At 42.3% G+C, this 19,593-nt stretch overlaps 1 non-coding gene across 1 annotated transcript; it reads right to left on the bottom strand.

Moving 5' to 3' along the window:
* Window positions 1-3,218: 3,218 nt before the first annotated feature.
* Trnat-ugu lies at window positions 3,219-3,293 on the bottom strand. The gene has a single exon. It is a non-coding gene; the product is annotated as a tRNA-Thr (tRNA).
* Between the last annotated feature and the right edge of the window lie 16,300 nt (window positions 3,294-19,593).

Raw genomic sequence — 19,593 nt, forward strand, 5'->3', positions numbered from 1 at the left:
TCAGTTGACACACTTCGTTCAGTAGTAGAGAATTTGGTGACAAATCTACGGTTTATACGCACTTCGGTGTCAGACGCCATTTTGGAATGCTCCCCTGCTGATGCCATCTGCCAAAAGCGAACGAAAAGAATAGGAAAATAGTGGTAAGATTAACAATATTATCACTATATAATCTTGTTCGGGCACTCAGTCAAAATAAAAAATCACGAGGCAACACCCGTGGAGGTGAACAGTGTCTGGAAATCAGCAACACTAGTGTTTTTAAAAATATTTGCTTAATATCGTAGTTCAGTGTTGACTTAAAGAAATGATATTCAAACGGGATGCCATCTAAATCTAGAAAATTGTCAATTCAAGAATATTCTCGCTTTTAAACATTCGAAGATGTGTCAAAAGACCATTTACTTTGTTTTCTACAGACGACAATTTTTCTCTTATGGAAAAGTGAAGGTTCAAATGGTTCAAATGGCTCTGAGCACTATGGGACTCAACTGCTGAGGTCATTAGCCCCTAGAACTTAGAACTAGTTAAACCTAACTAACCTAAGGACATCACAAACATCCATGCCCGAGGCAGGATTCGAACCTGCGACCGGAGCGGTCTTGCGGTTCCAGACAAAAGTGAAGGTTACAGCAATATTGGACGCAGTGGTTGTTCACAAGAAACGACGATGAACTGGATGAAATATTTAAAGTCCTCGAAGTTTTACCATTTTAACCTCTGGTGACCGACGGAAGGGTAGCTGTGGCTGCGGAATTGGTGTATGCAGTCAGACTGACAGTTTGTCGATTATGTCACACGAGATTTAATTGTTCTTGTTTTATGCTTTACATCAACCACTTTGTCTTTTAAGATACAATCACTCAGTCTTCTTAGCCAAGTGATGATGTCTTGGACATCGCCTCGTTAGGCAAATACGACATACAGTGCCACCTGGTGCAGCTTGTAGCATTAACTTTGTGTATGTTTACGGCCCAGTTTCCATAACTTCAATTAATGTTTCCCATTTTATACGATTTAGATGACTGTAATTTTGTGTCTAATGGAATAAGCAATTGGACTATGAATTTCTTTCCTTGGGTTAGCTTTATATGAAAAATATGAACTGAAACAATAATGGGTTCGAACAAATGTTCCTCAGACAATAGTAACTATGTATGATAAGACAAACAAAAAGGAATGCCAGTGTAAGATGGACAAATAATTTCAGAGCAAATGTTGAAAAACTGTCATTTTCTCGGAATTACAATAACATATGGGAGTTTCTTTACGTTTAGATTGTACAATAAAATGTAATCAGACGTGAATACACTAGAAGTATCAGCCTTTTGCTATCACCATAAAGATATCTATCGTTAAGCATAAAGAAAACAATAAACTCTGCCACACAAATGTGTACTAACTGACAAATTAAGTCACCTCTATGTTCTTTAAGAGCTTTAAATGACTAATGTCTAGTACATTGTTTAGCATACAGGTATTTATTTATTTATCCATCTTTAAGCATTTACATGCAATCGATATGGCCATGAGTAATGTACAATTTACATATTAAGAAATATAACTATTGTGAGGTATCACACAAAGCTAAAGTACTCATTTTAACAATGCTATAGGGCATCATTACAAATTTAACCAAACTTTTACTGTACGCAATCACATGAGATGGAAGCAAGATATACTTTAAGGAAAGTATATTGGTTACCGAATAACACATTAACTAGTGCATGAGAGACCTGGCTCTGTAAGGATACAATATTAAACTTCTAGTCAAACTTTCACTATGCACGAACCAAGAAATTCTTGAATGAAATTTAAGTGGTCAATAAACTGCATAGTGTCTATAATATGGGTACCCTCAAACTGTTACACATTACTACACACTCTTTCACAGGCACATTTACTGTAAACCAACATACAGAACGTAGACACACTACTCTCATTTACTGTAAACCAACATACAGAACGTAGACACACTACTCTTTCATAAAAGTTCACTGTTTAAAAACCTGTACAATGTCTAAAATATAATGGGCCCTTAAACTAGTATGACTTACAAGATAGTTTACAAAACACTTTTCAGGCCAAATTTGCATAACAAATAAAAATATATCCAATAGTACTTCTTTATGCAAACTTAGTAAATACAATTTAATGTTTAACGAAGTTATTCACTTTTAGGAACACGGAGAGCACTTGGAAATTGCATTATCTCTGAGATTAGAAAACTGGACCCACATAATCTTAAGTAAGATTTAGCAAATAAATTAATCAACTGTTTAAAGTAAAAACTTTAAAAACTTTCACTTTTATGATTACTCGGAACTATTCATGGAGCAGGAGTAGGAACCTGCCACAGGTGAAGTATACATGTCAGTGTATACCAGTTCAAATTAATGCTTACGTTGAATAAACTTCGCGAAGCATTGGCTCCTGCAAAATGTAACAGTTTTAATTTTCTACACTGCCTGTAGGTGGTCGAAGAGTTGAGGTGCTGTGACGGTTGCGATGGCCAGGAAATCAATCGTGGCCCTGCATATATGATCTATAAGCTTCTCCTTGGCCACTGAAATGTAAATTAGAGCATGCCACTATATGCTACGTTGTCATTCCAACGGCATTCCAATTCAAATGTCCTTCTAAAGCCATGCCAATGCCAATTCCACTCGAGTGGAATTAACTATAATTTCGCGTCGCTCTTCCCTCCAGTTGCTTCCACGTCAATGGCTGGTGACAGGCTAGTAATTGTCCAAGTGTGGGCGCACCAACTTCACCTCCACGTTTTCTAAAGGCACGTTCACCTCCCAGGCATACGGCGACTTCCTCCATCTTTTCCTTTCAAATCTACAATTCCAAAGCATGAATAGAAATTCAATACATTTCACGTACAAAAGGACATAAAATTCATAACAATATTCAGTAAAATTAGACAAACGTGAAAACATACAAAATTAAGAAAACAATAATACTTCTGTATATGTGATATGAAGTGTCAGTATTGTTATATCATTGGCATACAATATAGGTGTTACCAGCTGACTTCACAGTGCTGTCATCAGCAGCAGTTATTGAGCACCCACTGATGGTACATCAGACCCTGTACACATTATGTGTAACTGAACCCATAGCAGACATTGGAATGAAATTAGAATTATATATTAATACCTTCAGCTGCTGACAGGCGTTGATATATATCAACGGGGACAGTTGAAAATGTGTGCCCCGCCCGGGACTCGAACCCAGGATCTCCTGCTTACATGGCAGACGCTCTATCCATCTGAGCCACCGAGGGCACAGACGATATTGCGACTGCAGGGACTATCTCGCGCATGCCTCCCACGAGACCCATATTCTCACCTTATATGTCCACACACTACATTCGTAGTGTCCCTACCCAACACACTCATCAATCGTGGAAGACATTCTTACCAAGTCCCGTAAGAGTTTAGGTAATATGTGTGCATCCGCACAGAAGAAGAAGGTCATGGCCGGTATTGCCAGAACTATATACTTATATGGATATGGTGTCTGTTCTTTCAGACGTGTCCCAAGAACAGACACCATATCCATATATGTACGTAGCAGACCTGGCTGTGCCGTTTACCGTTGTCCTGGTGAATATGGCCAAGTGACGGTACAGAGACCCGATGTCCCAAACTCCACGCCAAACTATGGTTGACTACAGCCGGCTGCATCAAGGGCCAGTGGTGAACGGCTGAGGAAAGATCTCACTTCAAATCCTGGCACTTACGAAGACGGCTGGATCCCGGCGACCCCTAGTGGCAGCGGAATTCTGGGTTGCGAAGAGCCTTGGCGGTCACTCAGAATTTAAGGATTCGTGGCGTGTGAGGGTGCTGTCAGCTGAGTTATAGGTACATATTATATTTATGGCAGCGTCCGACACAGGGTGGGCATCATAATGCAGCCCAGCTATGTGGTGATGACTGACTGGCCCTGGGGGAGGGGGGAATAAATAGTGTCATCAGGAAGCTGAAGCTGAAGCATTCTGCCACCGTGGGGAAGGGTAGTTGGTGTCCGAGGACTTTGTCATTGCCTCGTCGGTCGGAGTGTGGAAGTGGCTCACTGTTGAGGATTCTGTGTCGGTTGTATGTTAGAAAATAAGAAAAATTAACTCACAGTAAAAAAACCATGGTAGCCTTGCTTTAGTTGCGTTCTCAAGACATTATGACTGAGGAATTTATCGGAACTTCTATAACCTAGTACTCTAATTACTCTTTATTCCTCTTGCTCTGAGAGGTTTATCCACTGCGATGCGCTTCAACAGTCCTCCGATAACACTGATCCAGCTCTTCATAAGTTGCCCAAAAAATTCTCTGATTCTCCTTCATTCTTTTCCAGTTACAGGCGCTATATCATCTCGAACTGCGCCGTATTCAAATCCTTTTAATTCCTTTATTTCCACACACTTTTATATTACTACACATTTCCCATTACATCACGTCTTTCACTTGGCTGGCTATAATTGGTGGATCTACTGCTATCATAAACACTGTTCTCAAGGAACTGGAGCGGTTCAGTTGATGACATCACGGCCAGTGTGCCATCTCACGTTCTATAGCACCTCACGAGGAGAACACGGCAAATGCCATAACCTGATCCCCAGTATCTTCGCTTAGTGGAAGAGTAGTCAAAATAAGGGAAGAAGTGTCTCGGCTTACCCGTAGATATTCGAGTATCTACAGATAAGCCGAGACACGTGTTTGCTTATTTTGACCCCTCTTCCACTGAGTGAAGTTTCTGGGATATTGAATATGGCACTGGCCGTCTTCTCCTCATCAGCGCTTTGCTGTCTGAGGCAATGCAGCATGACGTGAAGACAGTAAAACCTAATCAAACAATTCTGTTTAGTCTTCTTATTCTTGTTCTAATTCTTTCGCGGTATCCACGGCTTAAACCGATCTTATTGAAACGAGCAGGATATGTTAACCATCTTCATGCACCGTCTCATTATCCCCAGATTACATGTCGTAGTGTTCTTGTCTACACTCAGTACCTATTACCTTAAGTCCTACATGATAACTAACCTTAATTACTATGTATATGGTACTCGTATTGTCCTTAATTATCCTAAAACATTTACTCCATAAAAATTTATTGCAAAAAAACCACGACTATTTTGGCCTATCCTTAAAAATCACCTAAGTTTTGGGGGAACCCAAGGGTTACCTCGCCTGAGTCATAAACTCTGTCTGCACTGGCCGGCATAGTACCCTTTCCAGTGGCATACCCAGCACACTATGGCTTGTAACTCAGTGCAAAGAGCAGAATGACCAGGTAAATTGCACTGGATGCATATTACTGGTGATAACGGATATTACGGAAAAATTAGGGAGAGGTCAAACCGAAGTAGGGAATCCCACGAATAGTCTTAAATAGAAGTCCAATTGGCTATTACGGATGTTGCTTTTATTCACAACGATTATGCAGCACTCTGTCTTAATTTGCGTCTTCCTGCAGACGTCTGCTCTTATGGTAGACCTTCTTTTTGTCAATAACTCTTCTTTTCCATTCATCCATCCCACTTCTGATACCAAATGCAATGGTGTATCGGGATGGCTACGCGTAGGGGAGCGATTCTCTACCAGAGATGGATGTGGGATGCAGCAGAAGGCAGCCTTGTTCACAAGTGCCCTTTATTCTTTATTATTTGCATTCGGTCTTCTTGGACATGGGTGTTGATCTCTGGGAGGTTGGCGAGTGCAGGAAATATGCCTCTGCAGTATCACACCCTGTAGCAGTGTTGTTCTTGTGAGCAACAGCGCAAACCAAGTCCCTGTAGGCAGCTCGTGTAATTGCGCTCTCAGGAGACCCAGTACTGTCTTCTAGCATTGCCCCAGGAAAGTCAGTCAAGGGACAGTAGCGCGACCCAGCGCCCCAAACTATGCACCGGAGGAAGAGTGGCTATATCAGGCCCCAGTGGCACAGGGCTGGCACGACCTAACTTAAATCTCTGGAACACCGGAAGTGAGGTGGATCTCAGAGAGTAGACCCGCAGTGGAGGCACGACACAAGCCTGCCTTGAGCCGGGATAGGTAGGCACCAATCGACGGTTCGATACCCGCTAACGGTGTTGCAAGCTGCATCATAGGTACGTCACTGTCTTTGTAGCAATTTCCAATACAGGTGGGCATTATAACATGACCCAGCTGCTTGATGATGACTGGCTGGCCCCAGGTGGCATAAATATTGTTGTCAGGAGGGTGACTATGCAGAAGAGGTAGCACAGCCACGTTCTTTTGTCATGTGGAACCTCAAGAATTATATTGTATTTGTGTGAACTGAATAAACCAAGAAGGAAATTGTACCTCAAGAACTACATTGTATTTGTGTGAAATGAATAAACCAAGAAAAAAATTATTCACCATACACCTTTGTTGTTATTTACAAAAAAATCCTATCCCCTATTGCATTATGTATGAATATGTATATAAAGGCTGTGTATGTCTCAAATGGCACTAGTTTTGCTGAAGATGAGAGCTATTAAGACGGTGAAGTTTAAGCAATCATAATATTTAATTGTAGTTACACTGGTAAATATGTTCCTGGCTCTCAATATTCTTGTGAGTCTTGTATGTATGTGATGATCTGTAGGCAACTTTCGCAGGGTTAACTGTCAGCGCAATTCGTGCAACTTAGCGATCTGTGAAAAATAATTTTGCCACCGAAAGTCTTGTCTGCAGAAAATAATGGCGGATGGTTCTCCCACACTGGAAGCAGCAGCAGTTTGACTGGTAAATTCAGTGACGAACGGGCTGCCCCATTAGGATCACCAGGCACAATGCACCCTTTGTTATTCTGGGAAGCTGGAACCGCACCGCAGCTATGCATCATTGTGCTGGCAACGGTGCCTAGGTGAACATGTATTTCGACAGGAATCTCTCAGGTGTCAAGTATGAGAGAGGTGCCGCTGCCCACTGCCTCATCCTTGCAGGACCGGAACTGACACCAACGCATCACTTGGCAGCTAACGACCACGTCGTCATTTTGCGGGGATCGTTGGTGCATCCCAACTGCAGGGGGCACGTGCGGAGTCGGCGGCATCGGCATCAGGCATCGAATGGCACGAAGTGTTTTTTACTCGCGATCTTTTGTTTAAACTATATTCCATCGATTTCACCGAGCAGTAGGGTGCTGCGAATTGAAAGAAACTACCCCATACATGTGAAGAATATCAAATTAATTAATTTGCATAAATTTTTATATCAATGTGGTGTTAGCGGTACAATAGTTAAGGGGAGGGTGTGTGTGAGTAGGTGACATGGAGCAGATAGTAGGTAAATTTGCATAATTTTTGTGTAAAACGCAGAATGCGCCAGAAATGGTGATCAAAAGCATGTGAAATTCGAAAAGTGTACCAGAAAATGGTGGGAGGACATAACTAATTACTTAATTTGGTATCAAAAGGGGTACAAGAGTTTAAGGAGATGGGGGTGACATGGAAAACCACTTAACAGAACAATAGGTTAAGCGCCAACAAAGGGCCTAACATTAGGTTAAGAGACCTAGAGTGCAGTGCCAAACATTAGGTTATGCAACATGCTTGCCCCATGTAAATACTTCTTACAAGACCTATCTTGTTTCCAAACAGCAGAGAATGATGAGCAAGAGAAATCTAACCCCCAAAAACTGAATTTTTTGTAAATAAACAATATACACTTCAATTTCCTGTTATGAGATCCTTCCTCTCCACCACCAGACCGCCATCTTGGATTACATCATGGAAGGGATAACAGCACCCTCTGGTGGCAGTACCGTGTACTAGGTCAGTTGGACTCCGGACCTTGGGTTTGAACACACTTGATGGCGGTACTGGCTCTAATTGTTTAAATAAAGACTGAAAATAAAGACTTATGTCCAGTGCAGGCCGAGTCGTTTTCAGGACAATTCCTAGGAAAAGGTGGCGGTCGGATGACTTAGGTTAGTGGAGGTAGCCCAAGTGCCCTTTTTCCCGCCATTTTCCTACGTTAGTGGAGGTAGCCGTGGTATGTTGCATTGTCCTGATGGAATTTGAACTTCCCCTCATTTTCTGTGGAAGGGGAGGGACGAGGGGATTTACCAGAGGGGGAGAGGTTAATTAATTGATCAATTTAATTAAGTAGTCAATGAAATTGCTAAGAGTGAAAGGGGCTGTTCCAATAATTCAGACCTGAAAGTGTGACTGTAGCAGCGAGGGGGAGAGGAGTGGGAGGGGGTGGGGGAACAATAGGTTAAGTGCCTGTCAATTAAAGGAGAACAGTAGGTTTGCCCCTGATAGCATACCTTCCCCTGATGTAGGCAACCTACACTAACAAAATGCGCTCATGTCCGTGCTGCCCCACAGCTGAAATATCACGATAAAATCTCACATTTACGAATGCAAACTGACTGAATATAATTCCAGGCATTAAATGAGACACACGCAAATATGACATGCCCTGTAGGAATGAGACTGTCTGACAAAGAAATGAAATCTGAACTGAGTTTTATCGAAACAGAATCTGATAATAATTTTTAACTACAATCCTTAACTGCGAATGGTTTAGCCGTGTCCGGACTGTAATGTTAAACTGGCCCTAACAAATTTTCATTGCTTACCTGTGCCAACAGATGCACGTTACTGCTTGAAAGTGATGAAAATAAAAATGCAGCAACCATGTAAATGAAAGAAACATTGTCCAGTGCAGTGCAAGGAAAAGAAACTATGCCAAGCATATTATGCTTTACTTAGAATGACTGTGTTCCACTCAGTGCAATGCTGCGACACATAAATAGAAAATAAAACTTTGGGGAGAAGTTCACATTCAAGGAGGTTCACATTCAAGAACCGTATTGTGAATAATGAAACTCGTTCCCTGATAACTGCGACCATCTTTACAGAAATCACTTGTACAAACGCATATTACTCTGCAACGAGATCAGTTACTCAAATGATAAAGTAGTGGTGCATCTATAACTGTGAGTGCAAGCCATCTGAATAGATACTTTTTCTTGATCACTTCGAGACAATCAAACTAACCGACCCGAACCAATTATGAAAAATCAACGAAAATTTCCCTTTCACAAACTCGTAAATTACGCATGGGGAAACAATACAGCGACAACCTTACTTGAAAGTCTTCACATTTCTCGAATCAGTCTTTACAAATCACATTTCCAAAATTCAATATCCTCCGCATTTGTATCTTTGTGCTCTGCTAGCTGTTCCCAAGCCGCTCAGTAGCATGACTGACATCTGGCACCCTTACTTACTTGTCACATAAGGCTACTAGCTACGACAATGCTACAGTCAACCAAAGATCACAGTGCTTGTACTCAGAACCTCTGTAGCATAACACATCGACTATTGAAGAATTCTGTTTGAAAAATATCCAGGGTACGAATATGAAATATGACCAATCGAATAAAAATAGAATTCACGTTACTTTAGTTGAAAACCAAACACTAAGTTAGAAATCTTACAAGAAGATTATGTTCTCTACAGTGTTACCAGTTCACGCACATGGCTGTTATGTAATTTTATTTCAGTTATTATAAAATCGAAGTAGGCATTGGGGCCGGCCGGTGTGGCCGTGCGGTTCTAGGCGCTTCAGTCTGGAACCGCGTGACCGCTACGGTCGCAGGTTCGAAATCCTGCCTCGGGCATGGATGTGTGTGATGTCCTTAGGTTAGTTAGGTTTAAGTAGTTCTAAGTTCTTGGGGACTGACGACCACAGATGTTAAGTCCCATAGTGCTCAGAGCCATTTGAACCATTTTTTTAGGCATTGGGTAGATGATGCAGTTGGTCAATGGTGATGTCGTCGAACAAGGAAATAATCATACAGAATAGGTTACAGTCCACTTGCAGCGAGTCATATACGTAGTTCAGTGGTCAGGTGATGTGATTGGAGAGGATATTCTCTTGCATGTCGGTGGTCTCATTTTTTAATATGCACCTGAAGATGGGACATATGTGCTGAAACAGGGTAGTGCTTCCCTTTTAAGAAATAAATAATTTTTATAACTGTAGCGGATTTTATCGTTGACAATGAATAACAACTGTGGATGTCCCGTGAAGAGAAACGTATGTGAATTGATTGTAGCTTCGTTTCATTGTCAAATGGCGGCTATGTTCTCTGGGGCCATCGATCTTGTTCTCGACTATGTGTTACTGGTGCACAAGTGTGAAGTCAAATCAAATGGTTCAAATGGCTCTGAGCACTATGCGACTTATCTTCTGAGGTCATCAGTCGCCTAGAACTTAGAACTAATTAAACCTAACTAACCTAAGGACATCACACACATCCATGCCGGAGGCAGGATTCGAACCTGCGACCGTAACGGTCGCTCGGTCCCAGACTGTAGCGCCTAGAACCGCACGGCCACTCCGGCCGGCCAGTGTGCAGTCGCTGTGACACATGTGAGTAATGGGAGCACCACTTTGGCCGTGCTTGTGGAAGACGCGGACAACAACACGCAGTCAGCGGTACTCAGGTAGCACAGACAAATCTGCAGGAAGCAAGTGCCGAGTCTGTGGTCGCGGCCAACGCGCTTCGGTGACAGCGCTGAGGCGCGGACGGCTGTGCAGCGGCCGACGATGCAGGCTCGCCTGTGTTTAAGACATGGACAGTCAGTGGCGGGATGTTTTTGGGCAGACACCGAGGAAAGCGATTCTGCGGGAAGCCCGAGTCCAAGACTCTCACCGAAGTGGAGTCAGCATGGGCACCGAACGGACGCGGTGAACACGTGCCGCTGGAGAGGGTGCCTTTTCCTCTGGCCGCACACACAGCATTGCAGGAGGACGAGGAATGGCTTCAGCAGATCCCAAGGAGTGCAGAGTGCTTTTGAGTTAATACTGGTTTAGTGATGCTGTTGTGTTCAAGTTGAGTCACAGTGATATATGCAAGGAAATTTGGAAATTTGTGGTAAGGTCTTATGGGGCCAAACTGGTGTGGTCATCGGTCGCTAAGCCTGCACACTACTTAATCTAACTTATGTTATAGACAACACACACACACCCATTTCCGAGGGAGGACTCCAACCTCCGACGGGGGGAGCCGCATGGACCCTGACAAGGCGCCCTAGACAGCGCGGCTACCCCGTGCGGCGATGTATGCAGGGGTGCATGCAAGTGAAGCCATTTGTAGTTTACGTTATACGGAAGTTGCGAGCGTTTTGTTATGGCTTGTTGCGGCTATTGCACATAGGGTCACGCTGAATCAATATTGTGTCTTGCAAGCGGAGTGTACTTGTGTCTTAACGGAAGGTGGGTTATAGCGGTAGGCGTACTGCGCGTGATTTTGCAAAAATTAAATGTAATGCAGGGGTGCATGCAAGTGAAGCCATTTGTAGTTTACGTTATACGGAAGTTGCGAGCGTTTAGTTATGGCTTGTTTCGGCTATTGCACATAGGGTCACGCTGAATCAATATTGTGTCTTGCAAGCGGGGTGTACTAGAGTGAATATTGTGTCTTAAAGGAAGGTGGGTTATAGCGGTAGGCGTATTGCGCGTGATTTTGCAAAAATTAAATGTAATTCGAAATTTTGTTACAACTGTGGATCTGTTCCGTACTCCGTCGATTTAATTTTGATTCAGTGCGGATCTTGTTATTGCACCTGTCGTTCATTCGTGTGTCTTGTGAACTGATATATTCTCTTATATGAATGAATTATTTATACAAGGTGTATCTGAAATGTTTAGTGTGTGGTCTCAGAAATAAAGGAAACACGAGTTCAAACAAACGGTATTTACTGGCTTTTAAAGTAATCGCCAGTAGCTACAACACACTTCTACCAACAGTTGTAAAGCTGTCGGAAACTGTCAGCAAACATCTTTTGTGGAATCGCTCGAAGCACCGTTGGTGGTCACGCATTGTTGGACATCCGCATCGTTACAGGAGATGAGATCTGGTGCTTCCAATACGATCTTGAGACCAAGCGACAGTCAATGACATGGCGTTCATCGTCTTCCTCGTCTTCCAAAATAAGTCGGCCGACAAAATCGAAGATTAAGACGATTTTGATCTTTCACGAAGCGTTTATTAACAGATCTGTCACAGTTTTAGCAGATATGTTTGGCGAGAAGTTTCAAACCAACTGGTTCATTCTCAAGCCTCGCCAACTGAGACTGTACTGAAAGTGCCTTATCTCAATAACGGACACCAAAATGGCAATACGGGCTTTACAGACTGATCGTAGTTGACTGTTACGGTCAACGTGTGCCTGCTTATCAATCCATAATCAAGCTAGAGGCCAACATAGCCAGCACTACTAGCACCTTCGAACATTTCCTGGTACTGTTGGCCTCTAGTTTGATTGTGACTTGCTAATTAGGCACTTGTTGATTACGCCAGTCATCTAAGATTACTTTGTAAGGCATATATTGCCATTTTAATATCCGTTATTAATATCACGCACTTTCAGTGCAGCCTCAGTAGATCAGGATTGAGAATGAACTTTTGGTTCTAAACCAGCCTCTAAACATGTATATTGCAACTGTGACATATTTGTTACTAAATGCTTCACGTAATATAAAAAAAAATTTGCTGGTCCTGTATAAAAAAAAATGTTGAAACGAAAAAAACCGAGATTTTGATCGCCTTCTCTGACATCATTTTTTGACATCATAAATTTCTACCTAAGTTTCGCTTGATCTCCGGATTATTGTTAGCACCAGCTCTCACCTCATGAAACGATGCAGACATCCAGCAATGCGTGACCACAGTGCTTCGAGCGATTCCACAAGAAGCGTTTGCTCACAGTTTCCAACAGCTTTACAAACTGATATCAGAAGTGCGTTGCAGCTACAGGTGTTGACTTTGAAGACCAATAAAGGTATTTTGTTTGTAATTCGTGTTTCCTTTATTTTCTGAGACCATTCATCAAACGTTTCACACGCACTTTCTATATGCAGCTGCTGTTCCGATGAATTAGGCGTAACGGTGGGTAGTTGAGTAGTATACTGATAGTTGTTCTATAAGTAATTGGGGTAGTTAGTAGCAACCAGGCAATCAGTAGCTAACGGCTATTTTAGTTTTCTATTACAGGTAAGTGAATATTTTGTGGTATAATAAGGGACTATTGTCGTAATTAGTGAAAGCCGAATATCGTACATCGTAAAGTGTTACGTCGTATTTGTGTTGCCTGTATAGGACCAGATTGAGTTTTTCGTATTAATTATTGCATAATTTCGTATTAATTATTGTAAAAAGATATTTTGTGTTATTCAAGCCCAGTTCAAGCTCATTTGGGCCACAAAGAATATTTGGTTTTACAGTAGTTGTTAAAATGGTCTTTTTCATGGTAAATAAAGTGTTCATAAAAATGCTGACCCCCTAGTCTGCACAAGTCCCAGCCCAAGCCCCACTCCACTTAAACCCTACGCTACACCTTAAGGGAGGGGTTTATTTCACACTTCAGGCATCCATTTTTAACAAACACAAACAGACATTTCATCACGTCGTTTCAGGATCGAACAGGCCACAGATAGCTAACAGTGAAAAAGAATTCTCCAGTTAAAGTCTATTCATATGCAATCAACAACGATGATATGTGCGGGTTCGACTCTGGGTCAACAGAGAACTTTCCGTAACGTAATAAGTTCAAGCAGACGCACGCACTACTATTGGCTAAATAAACTAATATTCAACGTCTGTTCGTGGTTAGAAAACAATGACGATGGGTGCTGCGTTCAAATCCCGATAAAGCAAAACTTTTTGTGCCAGCATTTCAGTTTCATTCATTTCGATATTGATGAAAACTTTCGATACCCAACATTTCATTATGCTTAGTTAACAATCGGTTAGGCCCTGGGTTCGAATCTCCGGCCAACACAGCTGTTTACGCCATGTCATTTCAAATTTGAAAATGCTCACACTTCATTACTTCTGGATGAAACCATATTTACGATATTTTGTGGTTAGTTGGCAGCAACAGCACCCATACGATAGTTTGTAGAGGCGGGGCGGTGGGGGGGTGGGGGGGGGGGGGGAGGGGGGGGGAGGGCTAGCTCAGGGCGTATGGAGTGTTTTTAATACTCTATTCCGGAACACTAATGGCGACTTGTAATGAACTGTAAAAACGTTCCAGTACTGCCTATCTAAAAAACCTGCGTGATACCGACTTTTAAATCTTCTTCTTAAAGAAAAACAGCTGACTACACTATGTTATTTCCTTTACCTGAAATCTGACGAGGAGCTGGGAGGTGGGGCGCAGCTTCGTCTTGCCCCTTGTCTAGCATGGACAGTGGTTGCTGGATAGGAGTACCGGATCCCAGAACTGGATGAAAATTTTACTCATGTAATTCAAAATTCAAGCTTGCTTTTTGAAATAGCGTTTGTTATAATGAATTTGATTTTATAAGCCTGAATGGTAGTGTCACTTCTAATAACTTAACTTGTTTCCTGGTTTTTGTATTATAGAAGTATTAATTTGCATCAGGACTGATAGTCACACTCAGGAATGTTACTTAATGATATCTTGCAGTCACCATTTGGTATAATCAGCCAACTACACAGAAAAGAGATTAGAAGACCTGCAAGAAATTTACGTTACTTGGTTTGCATAGAAATCGGGGAAACGCAATTCGCGTCGTTCAGACGCTTTTGAGGATGACGAAACATTCCTAAAGAAAGCGGCGTGTTTTAGTTGATGAAAAATATGGATAATGCTACAGCCTCGATTCTACCACTGTTGCGCTGTATCTTTAAGAGAGCTCTTAAAGAGATCTCTCTCTCCAATCGAAATGTTTTACGTAATGTGATTTTCCGATTTTTATATTTATTTTGAATTCTTCAAGCACCTTCTTGTTACTCCTGACACGCGAAGATTCTTCTGGTTGAAAATTACATTAATTTCGATAAACATGTAAAATGGAGCGTTTCAGTTATGTTATAGAACAGGGGCTGATAAAATTTAGAGCAAAGTTTACATGCAGTATTGGATTCTTCAGTGCTTGAAGTGGAAAATTCTCATGTTAATGATTTTAATGAGCTTCTATTATTAATATTCTAAAGAACCGCGATCATCGTAAATCAGATACGTATTGCGTTTAATCGATAAAAAGCTGTTTCAATTTTTGTCGTCGGTGCCGGCGGGCGCTCTCAACAATGAAATATCGTGAGATACGTCACGTGCAGTCGCCTGGCAGCATTGCGATATTTACTCGCGACGAGTGAACTCGTCCTCAGTAGTGACTTGTGCTGCATTAAGTGTTGCGTGCAATTTAAATAACAGCCTAAAGAGATACTTGCTTTCTAGCCGCCTTAACTTTCTCGAGCTCTAACAAGAACACAGAAAACCAGCATCAGACGGGATTCCGTTGAGGAACAAGAAAGTGAGCAATCACCCTCTTTTCTGTCTTCGAATACCCACACAGTGATGTTCTGATGCGTCCATGCTTTATATTTTACTGTTTCTGAACACCGTGAAGAAGTCAGTTGTCCTTTCAACTCCCTTTTACCGGTTAAACCATTTCCTTCTAATGACCCAAGTTAAAGTACAAGCTACGAAAATAGTTTTATAAAACCATCTGACTTCGCCCTTCATTAGCGGTTACGATGGGTCCCGTGTAATAATTTGAACATTAGCATGTACCATGGATTTCGACGTTCTGTACATTCCAATGGACTTTTTTATTGTTAAGTATATTTGGCAACCATCGTGCTGTTGTAAAACTATTTAGGTTAAGTTCCACTTACTATGCCGATTATGGATCATTTTACAGAATTGTCAGTTTTTTTTTATTTTGTGCTATGTGACATCAATTGCTGTGATACATGAATAACCTGCATAATTGGTAGCTGGCTCTGTAAACACATCGTAGTAGGTGCTGTGTGATCGAAAAAAAAAAATTAATATCTTATACATACATATGTCATTTTGAGAGAAACTCCTGAAAGGTTTTTTTTTTTTTCATGTATACCGCCACAGTGTAGTTTGATCATTTGCCAATAGCAAGCGTTAGTCGCAAACATGGCGAGTTCAGGTGCGGAGCGATCTTTCTGTGTGTTGGACTTCGACAAAAACAAGTCTGCTACAGCTGTTCAACGGATGTTTAGAGCCAAGTACGGGAAGAAGGCAACATATAAGGCCATTTACCACTGGCACAACAAATTTGTTACGACGGTTTGCTTGTGCCTGGCAAAGTGAAACGGACATCCCAGTGTGAGTGAAGTGAATATGGAGCGTATTCGAGTACCGTGTTGACATCTACCGGGACACACATGGTTCGCAAATCGAGTGTTTGTAAAAACAACTTTCAGAGTATCTTTTCAAAATGCAATATGTTTGACATCTGTACAATGTTAAGTTCTTGTGCTATAAATAATTGAAAGTGTTCCCGGACATTACATATGCCCTGCATTCGTTGTAGTAGAACTCACAGTCAAGCTGAAACCGCTTGCAAAGCATTGACTCGAAACCAGAGCTGTGTCTTCCGCCGGCGACACTGTTACCATTTGAACTGTCCGTGTATGTCTCCTGGCTGAACTTAATACTTCAGTTTCACCCTTCCTCGCTCCAGCATTTCATCGCAGAAAGAAGTTTTTATTTTCACTTCTGCTCTTTTTCATAAGATGATACTTACCATGTGTTGTCGTCAAAATGCAAAGATCTGGGTTCCGATATGGCACACACAGTTGGCAGTGACAAATGTTGCTTGCTTTTGTAGACATGCGTGACTTACTAGATACGTGAATGTTTACTTGTGCTGAATTCATTGCTATAAAGTCACGTCGCATTTCCTCTGTTGACGATTGGCTCGCGCCATTCCCTACAGTCATTTCAGAGAGCTTCAAAATCAAAATACACTACTGGCCATTAAAATTGCTACACCGCGAAGATGACGTGCTGCAGACGCGAAATTTAATCGACAGGAAGAAGATGCTGTTGTTGTTGTGGTCTTCAGTCCTGAGACTGGTTTGATGCAGCTCTCCATGCTACTCTATCCTGTGCAAGCTTTTTCATCTCCCAGTACCTACTGCAACCTACATCCTTCTGAATCTGCTTAGTGTATTCATCTCTTGGTCTCCCCCTACGATTTTTACCCTCCACGCTGCCCTCCAATACTAAATTGGTGATCCCTTGATGCCTCAGAACATGTCCTACCAACCGATCCCTTCTTCTGGTCAAGTTGTGCCACAAACTTCTCTTCTCCCCAATCCTATTCAATACTTCCTCTTTAGTTATGTGATCTACCCATCTAATCTTCAGCATTCTTCTGTAGCACCACATTTCGAAAGCTTCTATTCTCTTCTTGTCCAAACTATTTATCGTCCATGTTTCACTTCCATACATGGCTACACTCCATACGAATACTTTCAGAAATGACTTCCTGACACTTAAATCAATACTGGATGTTAACAAATTTCTCTTCTTCAGAAACGCTTTCCTTGCCATTGCCAGCCTACATTTTATATCCTCTCTACTTCGACCATCATCAGTTATTTTGCTCCCCAAATAGCAAAATTCCTTTACTACTTTAAGTGCCTCATTTCCTAATCCAATTCCCTCAGCATCACCCGACTTAATTAGACTACATTCCATTATCCTTGTTTTGCTTTTGTTGATGCTCATCTTATATCCTCCTTTCAAGACACTGTCCATTCCATTCAACTGCTCTTCCAAGTCCTTTGCTGTCTCTGACAGAATTACAATGTCATCGGCGAACCTCAAAGTTTTTATTTCTTCTCCATGAATTTTAATACCTACTCCGAATTTTTCTTTTGTTTCCTTTACTGCTTGCTCAATATACAGATTGAACAACATCGGGGACAGGCTACAACCCTGTCTTCCTGCTTCTCTTTCATGTCCCTCGACTCTTATAACTGCCATCTGGTTTCTGTACAAATTGTAAATAGCCTTTCGCTCCCTGTATTTTACCCCTGCCACCTTTAGAATTTGAAAGAGAGTATTCCAGTCAACATTGTCAAAAGCTTTCTCTAAGTCTACAAATGCTAGAAACGTAGGTTTGCCTTTCCTTAATCTTTCTTCTAAGATAAGTCGTAAGGTCAGTATTGCCTCACGTGTTCCAGTGTTTCTACGGAATCCAAACTGATCTTCCCCGAGGTTGGCTTCTACTAGTTTTTCCATTCGTCTGTAAAGAATTCGTGTTAGTATTTTGCAGCTGTGACTTATTAAGCTGATAGTTCGGTAATTTTCACATCTGTCAACACCTGCTTTCTTTGGGACTGGAATTATTATATTCTTCTTGAAGTCTGAGGGTATTTCGCCTGTTTCATACATCTTGCTCACCAGATGGTAGAGTTTTGTCAGGACTGGCTCTCCCACGGCCGTCAGTAGTTCCAATGGAATATTGTCTACTCCGGGGGTCTTGTTTCGACTCAGGTCTTTCAGTGCTCTGTCAAACTCTTCACGCAGTATCGTATCTCCCATTTCATCTTCATCTACATCCTCTTCCATTTCCATAATATTGTCCTCAAGTACATCGCCCTTGTATAGACCCTCTATATGCTCCTTCCACCTTTCTGCTTTCCCTTCTTTGCTTAGAACTGGGTTTCCATCTGAGCTCTTGATATTCATACAAGTCGTTCTCTTATCTCCAAAGGTCTCTTTAATTTCCCTGTAGGCGGTATCTATCTTACCCCTAGTGAGATAGGCCTCTACATCCTTACATTTGTCCTCTGTGATATGCAAATGATTAGCTTTTCAGGGCATTCACACAAGGTTGGCGCCGGTGGCGATACCTACAACGTGCTGACATGAAGAAAGTTTCCAACCGATTTCTCAAACACAAACAGCACTTGACCGGCGTTGCCTGGTGAAGCGTTGTTGTGATGCCTCGTGTAAGGAGGAGAAATACGTACCATCACGTTTCCGACTTTGATAAAGGTCGGATGGGAGCCTATCGCTATTGCGGTTTACCGTATCGCGACATTGCTGCTCGCGTTGGTCGAGATCCAATGACTGTTAGCAGATTATGGAATCGGTGGGTTCAGGAGGGTAATACGGAACGCCGTGCTGCATCCCAACGGTCTCGTATCACTAGCAGTCGAGATGACAGGCATCTTATCCGCATGGCTGTAACGGGTCGTGCAGACACGTCTCGATCCCTGAGTCAACAGATGCGGACGTTTGCAAGACAACAACCATCTGCACGAACAGTTCGACGACGTTTGCAGCAGCATGGAATATCAGCTCGGAGACCGTGGCTGCGGTTGCCCTTGACACTGCATAACAGACAGGAGCGCCTGCGGTGGTGTACTCAACGACGAACCTGGGTGCACGAATGGCAAAACGTCATTTTTTTCGGATGAATCCGGGTTCTGTTTACAGCATCATGATGGTTGCATCCGTGTTTGGCGACATCGTGATGAACGCACACTGGAAGCATGTATTCGTCATCGCCATACTGGCGTACCACTCGGCGTGATGGTATGGGGTGCCATTGGTTACACGTCTCGGTCACCTCTTGTTCGCATTGACGGCACTTTGATCAGTGGGCGCTACATTTCAGATGTGTTACGACCCGTGGCTCTACCCTTCATTCGATCCCTGCGAAACCTTACATTTCAGCAAGATAATGCACGATCGCATGTTGCAGGTCCTGTACGGGCCTTGCTAGATACAGAAAATGTTCGACTGTTGCCCTTGCCAGC

Source organism: Schistocerca piceifrons, chromosome 3, assembly GCF_021461385.2.
Source record: "Schistocerca piceifrons isolate TAMUIC-IGC-003096 chromosome 3, iqSchPice1.1, whole genome shotgun sequence".
NCBI lineage: Eukaryota > Metazoa > Arthropoda > Insecta > Orthoptera > Acrididae > Schistocerca > Schistocerca piceifrons.